The following is a 15712-nucleotide window of genomic DNA, read 5'->3' as shown; positions in this document are numbered from 1 at the left end:
TTCGAACCCCACTGTCGGCAGCCCTGAAGATGGTTTTCCGTGGTTTCCCATTTTCACTCCACGCAAATGCTGGGACTGTGCCTTAATTAAAGCCACGGCCACTTACTTCCCACTCATAGCCCTTTCCTATCCCATCGTCGCCATAAGAGCTATCTGTGTCGGTGCGACGTAAAACAACTAGCAAAAGAAATGACGATATTGTAGCCCAATGTTCACGATCTTCAGCACGATTCTTCCATCTTCTTATTCCCATCTTTCTTAAATCTTCCCCCACACCATCCGGTCATGAATTTGAACCTTAAATTTTTAATAGTGACGCACGGAAAAACAAATTACTACATGCAGCCACCATTATTGTAACGTAAACAAGTTTTAAAGTAGGGCTCATGTTTGCAAATAGTTTATCATAAATTATGTTCGCTACTGAAGCCTGATATGGTGTGCCATGAGAAGGAATTGTAAACGAATTTGATGTCAGAAAACTTTATAATAGAATATAATAATAATAGAATAGGAAATCAGAATTAGCCTACACATTAGTATATATACGGTCCAAAAAAGAAGGCAATATTCCTTGGTTCTTCATTATAAAATCAGACAATCGTGTACGGTATAGTTAGCCCCGTGGTGTAGGGGTAGCGTTCCTGCCTCTTACCCGGAGGCCCCGAGTTCGATTCCCGGCCAGACCAGGGATTTTTAACTGGACCCGAGGGCTGGTTCGACGTCCACTCAGCCTACGTGATTAGAATTGAGGAGCTATCTGACGGTGAGATAGCGGCCCCGGTCTAGAAAACCAAGAATAACGGCCGAGAGGATCCGTCGTGCCGACCACACGACACCTCGTAATTTGCAGGCCTTCGCGCTGAGGAGCGGTCGCTTGGTAGGCCAAGGTCCTTCGAGGGCTGTAGTGCCATGGGGTTTGGTTTGGTTTGTGTACGGTATAAGATAAATAGTCTAATGGAGAATTGATTTTCTCTTCCATGTTACGTTCGTTCATGGCTGCTATAGGCCTATACTGTTTGGTTTATGAATATGACTGACAAACTCGAAGCTTTAGTAACTTAAAATGTGTTTCAAAATCAGTGTCATCGTAGTCCACAACGTATGTAGCGCGTTATTTTATCAACCTAGGACGTTTAATTGCATAATCTTAGTGATAATCATAGTCGTTGTGATTTTCTCTTTCAGTTTGATATCCAAGTCGTCTACGAGCTGCCACCTTGAAAGGCTTTCAATGCTAATATTCTGAAATAGTGCTCCAATCCGTCCACTCTGCTCCCACTAAATGGACAAATCGAGTTTTCTTATACACTCTGCTCTCTCCCCTGATACTGCACATCAAGAACACTGATTATGTATTAATTTCTAGATGTTATAAGGTATTGGCGGAGACTGCGATCTGTGAGAATGTTTTTACATTGGCACTGAATATATTAGATGTTTTAAATTTTGACGTGACAACTTAAATCAGGCTACATACATTCGAATCATAGTGTAAGTAAATCACTCGCTCCTATTCGGACTTCGAGCTCCAAAACTAAATATCCTATCGGAATGATTGAGGTACCGTTTGATACAAAATGCAGGACATGAGAGAAATAAGACACTCATTAAGCTGGAGGTAAATATGTGGGCTGATGGAGATGAGGGGACTTTAAATGAAATGACAATTTTGAGTATGTGATTCGGTTTATGAGTAAAAACATTTAAACCAAAAGACGTAAATATATGATTAAGGATTCTAAAGATAGAAAATTTAACGCCTTACATTTGCATAAGAGAATTATATCATTTATAAAAAAAATAACACGGCACATTTCGAAGATGGATTTTTTAGGAAAATGGGCGAGTTGACCGTTTAATATCAATTCCCACGATTCGTGTGGTGTAGAGTTAAAATGTTATCTCTGAGCTGATGACGGTATCTGAATGGTTGTCCTACAAAAATCGAATTTTTTGATTCATATCGATTTCTGAATGTAAATTCTGACCCATGGAAAGTTTACAATATTTACGCCAGACATAACGGTATCATTGCGAATGACTTAGGACAATTGGAGCAGTCATTAGGGTCTACAAGGTAGTCTAGACTACATGAAATTTCGAAAATTAGCAATTTTATTATAAATACAGTGTGACTTACGGCTGTGGTCATCAGAATATTTGCGCCACGAAGTTAGCGATACAAAATGTGCGATCTGATGTTACCTAGCGACCGTGCAGGCTGTCATGTGAAGTATTGATGAACATAATAGAAGAATCTCTTGTCAAAACGGCCTCGTCTCATCAAACGCTTGCAGAACTCATTATTTCATTCATGGTAATTTTATAGGCTCTGAGGAAGTTTCCTCCTACACTTGCCGACTCCGAATTTTAAAACTATAAACGATTTGTTAGATGCAAATAAAATAATCGTTATCAGTTCGAGTTTCATTTACTGAAAGATCATTTAATTTTCCCAAAATGAAATATAACGCCATTCTTTTCTAAACATTGCCGTGTTTGGTATCATCATAAACAGGAATTCGAATAGTGTTGAGATGTAGCGCCATAACTATTCTGAGATTTCAGTATAACCATACGAGATCATACGAATCAGTTAGCCATACGTATCCACAGCATAGGCGACCAGCCACGTAAGTTAGTTCGCAATAACTAGTATCAATAACATAAGGACTTTTTATAGTTATAATTTCCCACTTGTAAATAAAATTGTATAGAACTGAATTGTCTTACATTTCATCCCAAGTCAGACTTGGGTCGCGCGACGTAGCCACGTAAACTAAGCTGGACAATTACCACCCAGTTTTTCTTTGTAAGAGGGACCATAGTGCTACATCAAGGGTTTGTTTGTCGTAAGGAACGAATAGAAGGGGCTCGCAACATACGTCCGTGTTTTAAATGAGTCTAGTGTCATCATCATTGATCTGCATTTAGGTCTGTCGCCCAGGTAGCAGATACCCTATCATTTGTTTACCTAATCTTTTGTTAAATGATTTAAAAAACTTGGAAAATGATCCAACATTCCTCTAGGAACATTATTCCAATACCTAATTCATTTTCCTATAAATAAATATTTGCCTCAATTTTTCCTCCCCAATTTCATTCTCATTATCTTTCCTATTTTTCAAAGCTCCATCCCATCTTATTCGTCTACTAATGTCATTCAAATCCATCTCTCCACCGACAGCTCGAAACATACCGCTTAGTAGAACGGCTCGTCTCCTTACCTCCAGTTTTTTCCCAGCCCAAATTTTGCAACATTTTCGTAACAGCGCTCTTTTGTCGGAAATCTCCCAGAACAAAGTGTGTTTCTTTCCGTTGGATCTGTTTCAGTTCTAGTATCTAGTCATTCTGGTGAGGGTCCCTTACACTAGAACAATACTCTAAGTGGGGTCTACCAGTTATTTATACGCACTATTCTATACTTTCTTAATACAGCCCCTAAAAATCCTCAGAACCATATGACGATATCTTTAGTTTAACCCTTATTTAAAACCTTGTAAGTACTTACAGTGATCCCTGTCACGTACACTCATCCTTTCGACACAGTAAATTAAAATTAAAACACAACATTCTGCCCTGGTTATACAACATCGTTTCTAATTACTTGGGCTGGCCTCCTAACTTCTTTCTTATCCATCCTCCCTTGGTCACTCTGTTCTCTTCCAGCTCAGATTGGCCTTAGGTTTTCTAGGATTAGGGAGTCTTTAATTTTCATGCCCTTCCCTCTTATTTTACCGATATCCTCTTCTTAAGGACCAAAACTCTTCCATTTTTCTACTAATTAGTCCTCTAGCTAAGAGGGATTATCATGTTGCTCGTCCATTTAAAGCATAAAGAACCATAACCACCACCAGCACCTTCTTCTTTCTGGCCCTTTCCCTAATTTATTGGAGTCGTAACTTTATGACGATTTGGTCTAGTTTTACGGCCGGATACCCTTCCTTGCTTATTTGGAGGAATATATTCACTATAGAGTGTTTCTGTGGTGGTTGGTAGTGTAAAGTAAAGATGTATATTAAGGCGAACGCAAATACCCAGTTTGTGATTCAGAGGAATTGAACATACCCAGTTAAAATCGCCGGCCAGTTCGGGAATCGAACCCGGGGTCCTATGGACCGAAGGCCAGTACGGTAACCATTCAGCTAAAGAGCCGGACAACCTCTTTAAATTTCCATTATCCTTGAACACCATACGAAAACCGTGGGCAAGTGTAGGGTCTCTTCCTCATATACCGGGCAGGTTGGCCGTGCGGTTAGGGCCACGCGGCTGTGAGCTTGCATCCCACTGTCGGCAGTCCTGAAGATGGTTTTCCGTGGTTTCCCATTTTCACTCCAGGCAAATGCTGGGGCTGTACCTTAATTAAGGCCACGGCTGCTTCCTTTTTACTCTTAGCCATTTTCTCTCCCATCGTCGCCATAAGACCTATCTGTATCGGTGCGACGTAAAGCTAAATTTCAATCTTCCTCATATCTCTAGCACCTGGGTGTAACTCCGGGCTTCTGCACGAATTTTAATCCTGATTTGAGAACTGGAATCAACTCGTGGGATGTCCACCTTCGTTGGTAAATGGTTAGAGCTGTTAACTGCCGTCCTCGGAGGCCCGGGTTCGATTCACGGTTCTGAGAAATTTAAGATTAGTAGGAGGGCTGACGTGTGGTTGCAGCTCAGCTCTGTTGGAGGTAGAGGTGCACAATGTCGGGACGAGGCCACGAATATAGGCTACTTTACTTTATTGGTGGGATCATCTGAGGGGCTGTCTGATACAGTAGATACCAGACCCGGTTAAGACAGCTTAACAATATGTCCATTCCTGATGCCATTCCTACGTGCATGGATATCAATCATTTCGTGAGGCTATTGTTAGCTTAGTCCAGCCTTGGTAAGGCAGACCCAACGACTAGAGTGGGCAGCATCTGTCGTGTTTGGAAACCGAGTGTTAGTGCGGTGTGTTATATAGTTTGGGAACAGCACGAACACTTGCTCCCGAGCCAATGTAATTAATTAACCGTTTAATGACTGAAACTTTGAACTTCTACAGTTTACAACTTATCAGAACCAAATTTAAAACACAAGCACGTATTAATAAGATATAGCCACGCTAGCAGCGGCGCTATGAAGCTCGGTCCCCTCCCCGCAATAATTGAAAATGGACCCCTTGTTTCCTGATACGGAAAGTTACAAGTTTATTTTCGTAGTATAGGGTTGTATATTATTACAATGAACATAAACGATCAACGATAATAATAATAATAATAATAATAATAATAATAATAATAATAATAAAAACCAAACCAAACCCCATGGCACTACAGCCCTTGAAGGGCCTTGGCTTACCAAGCGACCGCTGCTCAGCCCGAAGACCTGCAGATTACGAGGTGTCATGTAGTCAGCAAGACGAATCCTCTCGGCTGTTATTCTTGGCTTTCTAAACCGGGGCCGCTATCTCACCGTCAGATAGCTCCTCAATTCGAATCACGTAGGCGGAGTGGACCTCGAACCAGCCCTCAGGTCCAGGTAAAAATCCCTGACTTGACCGGGAATCGGACCCGGGGCCTTCGTGTAAGAGGCAGGCACGCTACCCCTACACCACGGGGCCGGCTAATAATAATAATAATAATAATAATAATAATAATAATAATAATAATAATAATAATAATAATAATAATAATAAAAATAATAATAATAAATTCTTGCTATTTGCTTTACGTCCCACTGACACAGATAGGTCTTATGGCGACGATGGGATAGGAAAGACCTAGGAGTCGGAAGGAAGCGGCCGTGGCCTTAATTATGGTACAGCCCCGGCATTTGCCTGGTGTGAAAATGGGAAACAACGGTAAACCATCTTCAAGGTTGCCGACAGTGGAACTCGAACCCACGATCTCCCGATTACTGGATACTGGCCGCATTTAAGCGACTGCAGCTATCGAGCTCGGTAATAATAATAATAATAATAATAATATAATCATAATAATAATTAATTTAGTTTTTAAATGCGAAGGAATTAAAATAATACACTTATATGGTACGAACACATACACAAGAAATTCATATTCCAATTATAGTAACCAAAACACGCTGACCGTCACAATATTAATAAATAATCTCGTTCTTAGGACCAAATAATTTAGAACTCAGTCCTCCATTGTAAGCCTACTTAGCTACACTGACTGCCAAGAGTTATAAACAGGCTCGAAACTTCAGTATTTAGCGTTTAGATTAGGGGGATGTCTTTGTTATCGCATCTTCGCTGACTACTGGGTTCTCAAAACTGCCTATTTTTTTCAAAAGCCTTGTTGATTGTTGTGAGTGGCAGCAAGGGATGGTTATTATTGGAACAGGTTGGAAAGCCCAAATTCTTTCAGAAATAACTACCATACTCCTGTTGATGAAACAAGCTCTGCACTACGATGGCCTGAGATTGGAATAATCCTCTGTAATACAAATAATACTGTGTTGGGTGCCATAGTTCTAGCAATATGTAAAATCACTCTTCCGCCACTGAATTAAGAAACAGTCATGGGGATCCTAGCAAGCAATCCCCCCACCCCCACCCCCGCACAGTGGGATCTGCGTGGTCCTTATCGCCCCCACTGTGCTACACAAAACATTTGAAATTGATTAGTTAACTGGTTGCAAAGTTATTGAAAAATAATTTTTATATGTTGCATGGAAAATGCTTCTTGCGGCAGAGCTTTCTGTTTTTTGGGATATAATTTAGCAGACTTATCAAACATATTCATATATTTAAGAATAACTCCGGGTTTTACGGTCCGGTATGTAGGTGATAGTTTTGTTGCAATTTTTAATTATTCACTCAATAGACAAAAATCTAGTCTCGTGCTATTTCAGGAGTAAAAATATGAAGGTAATATTCACCTGATAATAAAATACAGAACTACTTTTAATTCCTGTACATATTCAAACATTCTTTGAAAATTTCTGGAGAATCCGAAAATAAGTCTGTCTCAATGAACATTTTATGCACGGCAAAGAGCTGAAATGTTTTAAAGGTAGACAAAAGCAATTGACAGTTTTGAGAAATATGCTTGCTTTTAAAAAACAGCCTCCGTGGCTCACACGGCAGTGCATTGGCCTCTGACCACTGGGTTCCGTGGTTCAAATCCCGGTCACTCCATGTGAGATTTGTGCTGGACAAAGGTGGTGGTGGTGATTATTGTTTTAAGAGGAAGTACAACTAGGCAAACACCATCTATATAACACTAATCGGAGAGAAAAATGGAAGGGGTCCGACACTTCGAAAAATGAAGGCATCGGCCAAAGGAAGCCAAGGGTCACGAAGAGCGTGAAAACAAAAGACTCCCTAGCCCTCGAAAACCTAATAGCGTCGGGGTCGGAAAAGAACAAGCGTTGACCAAGGGGGGGGGGATAGGATAGATGAAAGTGAGGAGCCTGGCACAAGTAAGTGAAAGCAATGCCAGGACTCAGCTAAGGACCCCGTGGTCGCCAATCCACTATCTTCAAAGTTCAGAGCCCTTGGGGCCCCTTTTAGACGCCTCTTACGACAGGCAGGGGATACCGTGGGTGTTATTCTACCGACCCCAACCACAAGGGGAGGGTGCTGGACAAAGCGGAGGCGGGACAGGTTTTCTCCGGGTACTCCGAATTCCCTGTCATCTTTCATTCCAGCAACGCTCTCCACTAACATTTCATTATAAGTCGGTCATTAATCATTGCCCCAGAGGACTGCGGCAGGCTTCGGCAGCCGGCACAATTCCTGTCCTCGCCGTAAGATGGGGCTTCATTCATTCCATCCCTGACCCGGTCATTGACTGGAAAACAGGTTGTAGGTTTTCATTTTTTTCTTGCTTTAAAATTGCCCTGGACTGTAAATTAATCCCTGAGATGTCTCTCTCCTCTTACGCACAGTGTAGGCCTAATACAAGGTCTATTTCAGCTGTATTATTGAAATGTTAGTCCGAAAGAAGCTACTTTTGTCTAACAGCATAAGCGAAAGGGACGTGGTCTTGCTCTATATACGCCGAACCGCTACCCTTAGGGGGATTTTTGAAGGTTAATTTTGAAAATTCAATTCTTTGGTTAAAAAAATTGCAATATTGCAGTCATGACTCCCCTTAAAATTAAAATCTCCCGACTCAACCGGGGATCGAACCCGGTACCACGAAGATCATAGAACAAGAATAAGCCGAACATGTGGAAGCAATTACTCACTGTTGTGTTTCTCTGTGGTGGAGGGCAGCGTGGTGTGTAAACGAAGAGGTCTGCATTCAGACGAACACAGGCACCTTGTCCCCAAGCCAGAGGTACTATCGGATGTGACTAAAATACCCCACCCGACCAGGAATCGAACCTGAGTCTCTCTGAACCAGAGGAAGCTAAGTAACCGTGCATTCTTCAAAATACAACGTGGATTCCAAGAACATTGCAATGTACACATCACATTATGCAGTTCAAATATCTGGAGAAAGATTTATCTTCCTTGTTGGCTGTCAGGATGTCCTTGGTTCTATTTGCTCAGTTTCACTCAACTTTCTTGAAGTATTTGTCTTCACGTGTTTGCGTTTACTTCACTTCTGTTTACGTTCGTAGTGCGGTGAATTTATAACTTGCAAGCTTACGAGCAGCAACAAAGCTTCCTAATTAGACAAGTGTGTGTAAACGGTGTCGTGTGAAAGGTGAATTGCTGTGTGCTCACTAACAATGTCGTAATTAACCTGAACGATACCGTAGCAAAGTTAACATTGCCTGCTTCAAAGGTCAGTTCTCCTTAACATGACATACTACTTATTGCTGAGTTCGAGATGATAAAAAGTGATTTAACGTTAATTAACACAATTTTCGACCTCTCTTCATTACTGAAAACCGTAATAGTTACTTGTGTTAGGGCAGGCTGAGTGGCTCAGACGATTAAGGCGCTAGCAGGTTCGATCCTGGTTCACTTCGGTGATATTTGAAGCTGCTCAAATATGTCAGACCCGAATCGGTAGTTTTACTGGAACATAAAAGAAGTCCCATGGGACGAAATTCCGGCACCCTGGCGTCTCCGAAACCCGTAAAAGTAGTTATTGGTACGTAAAGCAACAACAACAATTATTATTATTATTATTATTATTATTATTATTATTATTATTATTATTATTATTATTATTATTATTATTATTATTATTATTATTGTTATTATTATTAGGTTGTGTATTAAAACAAACTATAACATGAAAATAGAGGGAAAGAGCAAACTTTGACCCATCGTAAACATCCGAAACATTCCTGAAAAGCAGGATCCTGATTTATATGATATATCTTATCTAGTTCATCGTGAATATTGCTATTTATGTATAAATCTTAACTATGGCCCCCAGATTACAGAAATGTGTTTCTATGACTATTCAACTTATGGCTGCAGTGAATAATCCGGTATAAGAATATTAGGAACTTCAGCCTATCAACAGTTTTATTTTGCAACAAAAATGTCGATTTCCTATTATCGCAACACCTTTGCACTCGTCATCCTTTAAATTCATGAGAATAGCGCTCTGGAACATCTTTATCTCTTCTTTGTTGTAACTGTGTTCTTCTCATGAAGACGACAGCCGACTTATTTCGAATGCAAAATAAAACAGTATGTATTTTTTTGTGCTGAAAGTTTTGTTGTCTGTATCGATTATGAATACCCATGTATTTGATTTATTTGCACTTATGTCACCATTACCTCTTTAATTTTGTAGTTTTTCGCTAAGTCCGCCTGGAGAAGAAGTGGGGACCACAGAAACCACTTCGAGGATGGCTGAGGTGGGAATCGAACTCTCTCTACTCGGTTGACATCCCGAGGCTGAGTGGACCCAATTCCAGCTCTCGTACCACTTTCCAAATTTCTTGGCAGTACCTGGAATCGAACTCAGGCCTTCAGGGGTGGTAGCTAATTATACTAACCATTACAGCACACAGGCGGGCAGGGTATATTAGTACATCATAAGCCCGCGTCCGTAGCGTGACGGTTAGCACTATCAGCTGAAGTCCTCGGAGGCTGGGATTCGGTTCACGGTACTGCCAGAAATTTAAGAACGGAAGGAGGCTAGTATGTGGTTGAAATGGCACATCCAGCTCCCCTCCATTGGGTGTATTCCTAAAATGAACTGCACCACCTCGGGATGAGGACACGAGTTTAATTTTACAGAATATAATTATGTTTTCGTCATTCATTGATGTTTTATATTTTAAGCCTTTTTTCTATTTTCCATCATTATTTTTTGTCATTATTTTTGAGCCAGTTAATGAGTCACCCTCGTAAGTCATGAAACCCACATGTAGAGAAAGGACAAAGCCAATCAGGTAGACGGAGAAGAATGAGAAATATAGGTCACCTTCCCTGTGCCACGCTTGTTCTTGGGACACATCTATGACACGTGGAGGTCCAGTCATTGGTATTGCTGTGAAGTATGGGCGCAGAGGCTCGGACAGTAGCAGCTCCTCCAGCAAAACCAGACACTTTTTGTTCTTGCCAGTCGTTTTTATCGAAGGCCGGAGCTAATGGCGTGAGAGCATATTAACAAGCTTTTAGATTCAATATTCACTGGAAGGAACAGGTTTCTGGTCAAATTATATCACATCGTTAGCCTTGGTTGGCTGCCCGCTTGCTCGGCCTTGGTAGACAATGGTCGTTGGTTCGATTCTTGTTGTGATGGAGTGCTTTTATTTGCTGGTGGAGAAAGGGGCCATGGAGGGAGACCAGCTATGAATCAGACACACTCACACACATACACTCAAGAACAGACGCGTGATGGATCACCGAGAAGAAGACTGATGGCGAAATTTAATTCACTTGGAAAGCTACTTTAAGTTGACGTGGTAAATTTATTGAGTAAATCAAACCTGAAAATTATTAGCTTTATTTGCCTCTCTAGGACGTATCATCTTACCACACCTCCTCTCTGACTCATAGCACTGACGTAAGACACGTTTCATGATCTAAAAAAAAGATACATTTTTCCATCCTTGATTTCCACGGTTTTCAGAGACTATTCCTCAGATTTCGTAGACTGCTGTGGTTGAAGAGAATTGTTTAGAAGACATACGTATCCTAATGTCGCTTAGACAGTCAGCAAATTTCTATTCCAGTCAGTCAGTAAGTCGTTACATTATTACGTATAATAATAATAATAATAATAATAATAATAATAATAATAATAATAATAATAATAATAATAATAATAATAATAATAATAATACCGGGGCGAGTGGTTCAGAGGGTTGAGGTGCTCGTCTTTTGACCCCAACTTGGCAGATTTGACCTGGCTCAGTTCGGTGGTATTTGAAAGTGATCATGTTGGTAGATTTATGGGCACGTAAAATAACTTCTGCGGGACAACATTCCGGCACCTCGGCGTCAAATACCACCGGACTGAGCTAGGCTCGAACCTACCAAGTTGGCGTCAGCCCGGCTTTGCCATTTCCACACCAGGCAAATACCGGGGCTGTAATTTAAGTCCACGGCCGCTTCCTTCAAATGAATGTTAACAAGTGATTAAATAAGGACGTGGTTGAAGCATCTGTAGTCTGTCACATGCGAAGCTGTTTTCATTGCGGTTTATTTTTATGAAGCAAAATAAAAATGGCTTGGCGCAAGTGATTTTTAACGCTGTAAAATTGTCCGCGGAATGCAGCGCATTGACTGGATAATAATAATAATAATAATAATAATAATAATAATAATAATAATAATAATAATAATAATAATAATAGAGTGTGGCCGATCATTTCGAATTTACAACTTATAGGCAACTTGCGTATCTATGAAGATGGGGCCCTACCTGGGATGAATTCTATTGCTGAAGACGGCACACACACACACACACACACACACACACACACACACACACACACACACACACACACACACACACACACACACAGCCCCCGAGCCATCGGAATCAACCAAGTAAGGTTAAAATCTCCGGCCTTGCCTGGAATCGAACACGGGACCTCTTGGACCAAAGGCCAGCATGCTGATCATTTTGCCTAGGTGCAGGATATTAAGTGGGTGGGATAATGCAACCACACAGCAGCCGCTTGGTATGACAATTCTGAATATTCGCTCATGGGCTGCAATAGCGGCATAACTCAAAATATCAAGTTGTCAGTTAATTGAGTACAAAATTTCCCTTAGTGGTGAAATCCAGAAACCATACGATTAACCTACGGAATAAATAGCAGGCGGTGCTAAACGGCTCGATAGGAGTTCCGTTAATAAAAATGTTACTTAAAAATTGCTCCTTCATTCCCCTTGCGGAGACCATAACTAGATGTTTTGAGATGTGTCAATATTACTGCAATATTTTTTTAAAATAAAGTATGTTGGGCTATCTTGGGAGTTTTCGGCTTATAAAATAATGAGACAAATTTACGGACAATGGCTAGAGTTTGCAATAACTCCGATTTCGTTCTTTTTGATTTTTGCCATTATTGAAGCTCACGATCGACTAGTCATCTTCTTGGTTCGTGATGGACGGTGATTTTTCTTCTTCAGTCCTCCCTTTCTTCTTTTAGTCTGTTAGTCAATTCAGTCCAATATAGGATTTTAAATTGGCATCATCGATGGTTTGGTTAATTAACTGCAATCATGGCCTGCCTCTTCCTTTTTCCCCGTCCGCTTTCTCCTCCGAAACATTAACCATAAAGAAGTGCCTGTGTAAGTGTCCAAGAAAGCGATGTCTTCGTTTCAGTAGCTCCTTACTAAGACCTCTGGTTTGTAGTATATATCTTCATAAGTAATTTTTGCTCTCCTGTCCTGGATATTACTTCAGCTCGTCTCCAAAACCACAGCTCGAATGTTTCTAATTTTCTCTTTTCAACGGTCCGTGTTTCCGAGCCATGTTTAACTTCTTATTTTATTTTCACTTGTTTTGTATAGGTTTTTTATTGGTTTCAGAGACCCGTTTCTTGTTGAACGCCACCTTAGCTTGGGCAGCGCAACTGTTTATATCTTCCTTTCTGGAATTAGAGAATTTTAATATTTAAAAGCTAATCTCATAAGCTGTTTAAAATGAACTGAAAGATGTTGAAACAGCATTAAGTACTTCTAATTGTTCAACATATAGCGATTGTTTTTCCTAAAAAATAATATATTCTCTTTTCAAAATACTTTATTTAGCCAATTGAATTCTCTGTATTGGTAGAACTCAGAAACGGACGACTGAATGGTTCATTTTATAACGAGAAGTTTTAAATATTAAACCTGCAATAATTTTGTGCCCTAGATATGTAAACATTTTCACTTGTTTTTGGTGAAATGTTCCTAATTTTGATATCGACCTCTATTAGCTGGCGATCACATAGCCTACCATTTCACGTAGAATACGCTTAGGCTATAGTTTATAGAATGATTTTAAAATGGAAATGTTTTCTAGACAACACATCCAATGAAAGTGTTCAAAATGTCATCTTAAAGATGAGAGGTCATTGTATCGAGATTGAAGAGTCTGGCCTCGGTATGTCGTCATCAGGTGATGTAATAGTGCTGCCATCTTGAGGTACTAAATTCTTCGTGTCTTACGTCTAGCAGTTAGTTTAGCTCTGGACTCCGGCGTGGTAGAACGTCACATAAAATGTCTTTTGATTCGTCTTAGAGGTTTATACAAGTATACGAAAACATCAAATCAAATAGTGATTATTTGAAGAATTTCTGGAGTAACGAAGTGCAAAGACTTTTTATTTTCTAAATTGTACGACATTTGGTCAATAAATGGCTTCTACATTATCGAAAACACATTCCAGGGAATAGTGCGGATTGTGAGCATTCCAACATCGAGCGTCAAAAGTCTTCTCGGGAACTTCTCAGATTACGGCAGCCGAGCGTCGAGAGATGAATTCTACGCAGCTTGAGCCCCAACCGAGCACATCTGCTGCCCAGTGGTGGAAAAAATAAACTGTAACTTATGATAATCAAGGGGCCTGCCCCCTGGAATAAATTTAAGAGCCACGTTATTTTGACCGTGCAAAGGTAGCATAATTATTAGTCTTTTAATTGAAGGCTGGAATGAATGGTTTGACGAAACATGAACTGTCTCTGTAATAATTAGAATTTAACTTCTGAGTTAAAAAGCTTAGGTTAACATAAAAGACGAGAAGAACCTATAGATCTTTATACGTAAGTGTAGTTAATTTGTTTAGGAATTTTTTAAATAATTATGTTACCGTATTTTGTTGAAAATAACTTTATAACTGTAATATTCATTTATGAATATTTGATCCACTGTTATTGATTATAGGATAAAGTTACATTAGGGATAACAGCGTAATCTTTCTTAGAGTTATTATGGACAAATAAATTGCGATGTCAATGTTGGATTAAGGAATATGATCAGGTATAGAAGTCTGTTCGACTTTTAAATACTTAGACCGGAATAAGCCAGGTTAGTTTCTATCTTTATAAGTGAAAGCTATTTTAGCACAAAAGGACCAATTATCTGACGTAATTTTATATAAATGATAAATATTAATTCTATTTTGACAGAGAAGTGCATTGGATTTAGAATTGTTTTAAATGTAAGAATACTACAGTGGAGGTCTCAATAAGAATGTTAGGTGTTGTTATGTTAATTATTTGTGTGTTAATTGGGGGAGCATTCCTTACTTTATCACAGCGGAAAGTTTTAAATTATATTCAGATCCGTAGTGGGCCTAATAAAGTAGGATTTTTTGGGCTTCCACAGCCACTTGTTGAGCAATTAAGTTATTTTTTATTAATCACATATTAGTTTTCTCCTATTTTCAGATTGTTTTGACTTTATTGACATGAATGATTTATCCATTTTTGTTTAGAATGAATGAGTGTCAACAATAACATTTTAAATTCACTGGATAGTTTATTTTGACAATATTTATCCCGCGGTACAAATTTTACGTCAAAACACGTGGCCGTAACTCTGACACAGTCCCGTTCAAATGTTTTAAAGTTGATCTTCATGTTTGTTTAATATTCAAAATTAACTCCGTATTCCAAGGGTTTCCATTGCAATTCACTTCAGTGACTGTGAAATCATCAGTAAACCTAATCATTTTTACTCTCTCATCATTAATTTTTATACTTTTTATTTCGAACGGAGTGGCTGCGCGTGCTACTGCGCTACGGCTATTGTGTCAAGCTCTGCGTTCAGGGAGTTACATGGGTTCGAACCCCATCGTCGGCCGTCTTGAGAATGGTTTTCTATGGTTTACCATTTTCACTTCGTGTCAAGTCCAACTCGATGGATGAACGGTCAGCGTACTAGACTTCGGTTTAGGGGGTCCCGGGTTCGATTCCCGGCCAGGTCAGGGAATTTAACCTTAATTGGTTAATTCCATTGGCACGGGGGCTGGGTCTACGTGTTGTCTTCATCATCATTTCATCCTCATCACGACGCGCAGGTCGCCTACGGGAGTCAAATTGAAAGACCTGCACCTGGCGAGTCGAACCCCTCCTGGGATATCCCGGCACTAAAAGCCATATGACATCTTTTACTTCCTGTCAAATGCCAGGACAGTTCCAATTCATAGGCCATATACTACTTTTTACCAAATTTAACTTAATCCACCATCATTCATTTAATTTTTATTAGCTCTTCAACTGAGGAAGGGCATCGGACCGCAAAAAGGCTACCAAATTCATCTCACCTCATCTCGGAACCCCCACCAAGAAACAAATTTTCTTTTTTTGCTATTTGTTTTACGTCGCACCGACACAGATAGG

At 39.9% G+C, this 15712-nt stretch overlaps 1 protein-coding gene across 1 annotated transcript in view; it reads left to right on the top strand.

Annotated features, from left to right (window-relative positions):
* hh (hedgehog signaling protein) overlaps positions 1-15712 on the top strand; it is a 485104-nt gene that overhangs the window by 396758 nt on the left and 72634 nt on the right. The window lies entirely within an intron of this gene.

Source organism: Anabrus simplex, chromosome 1 (genome assembly GCF_040414725.1).
Source record: "Anabrus simplex isolate iqAnaSimp1 chromosome 1, ASM4041472v1, whole genome shotgun sequence".
Taxonomy (NCBI): domain Eukaryota; kingdom Metazoa; phylum Arthropoda; class Insecta; order Orthoptera; family Tettigoniidae; genus Anabrus; species Anabrus simplex.
Note: the sequence above shows the minus strand (reverse complement) of the source record. Positions and strands in the feature narration are given on the sequence as shown.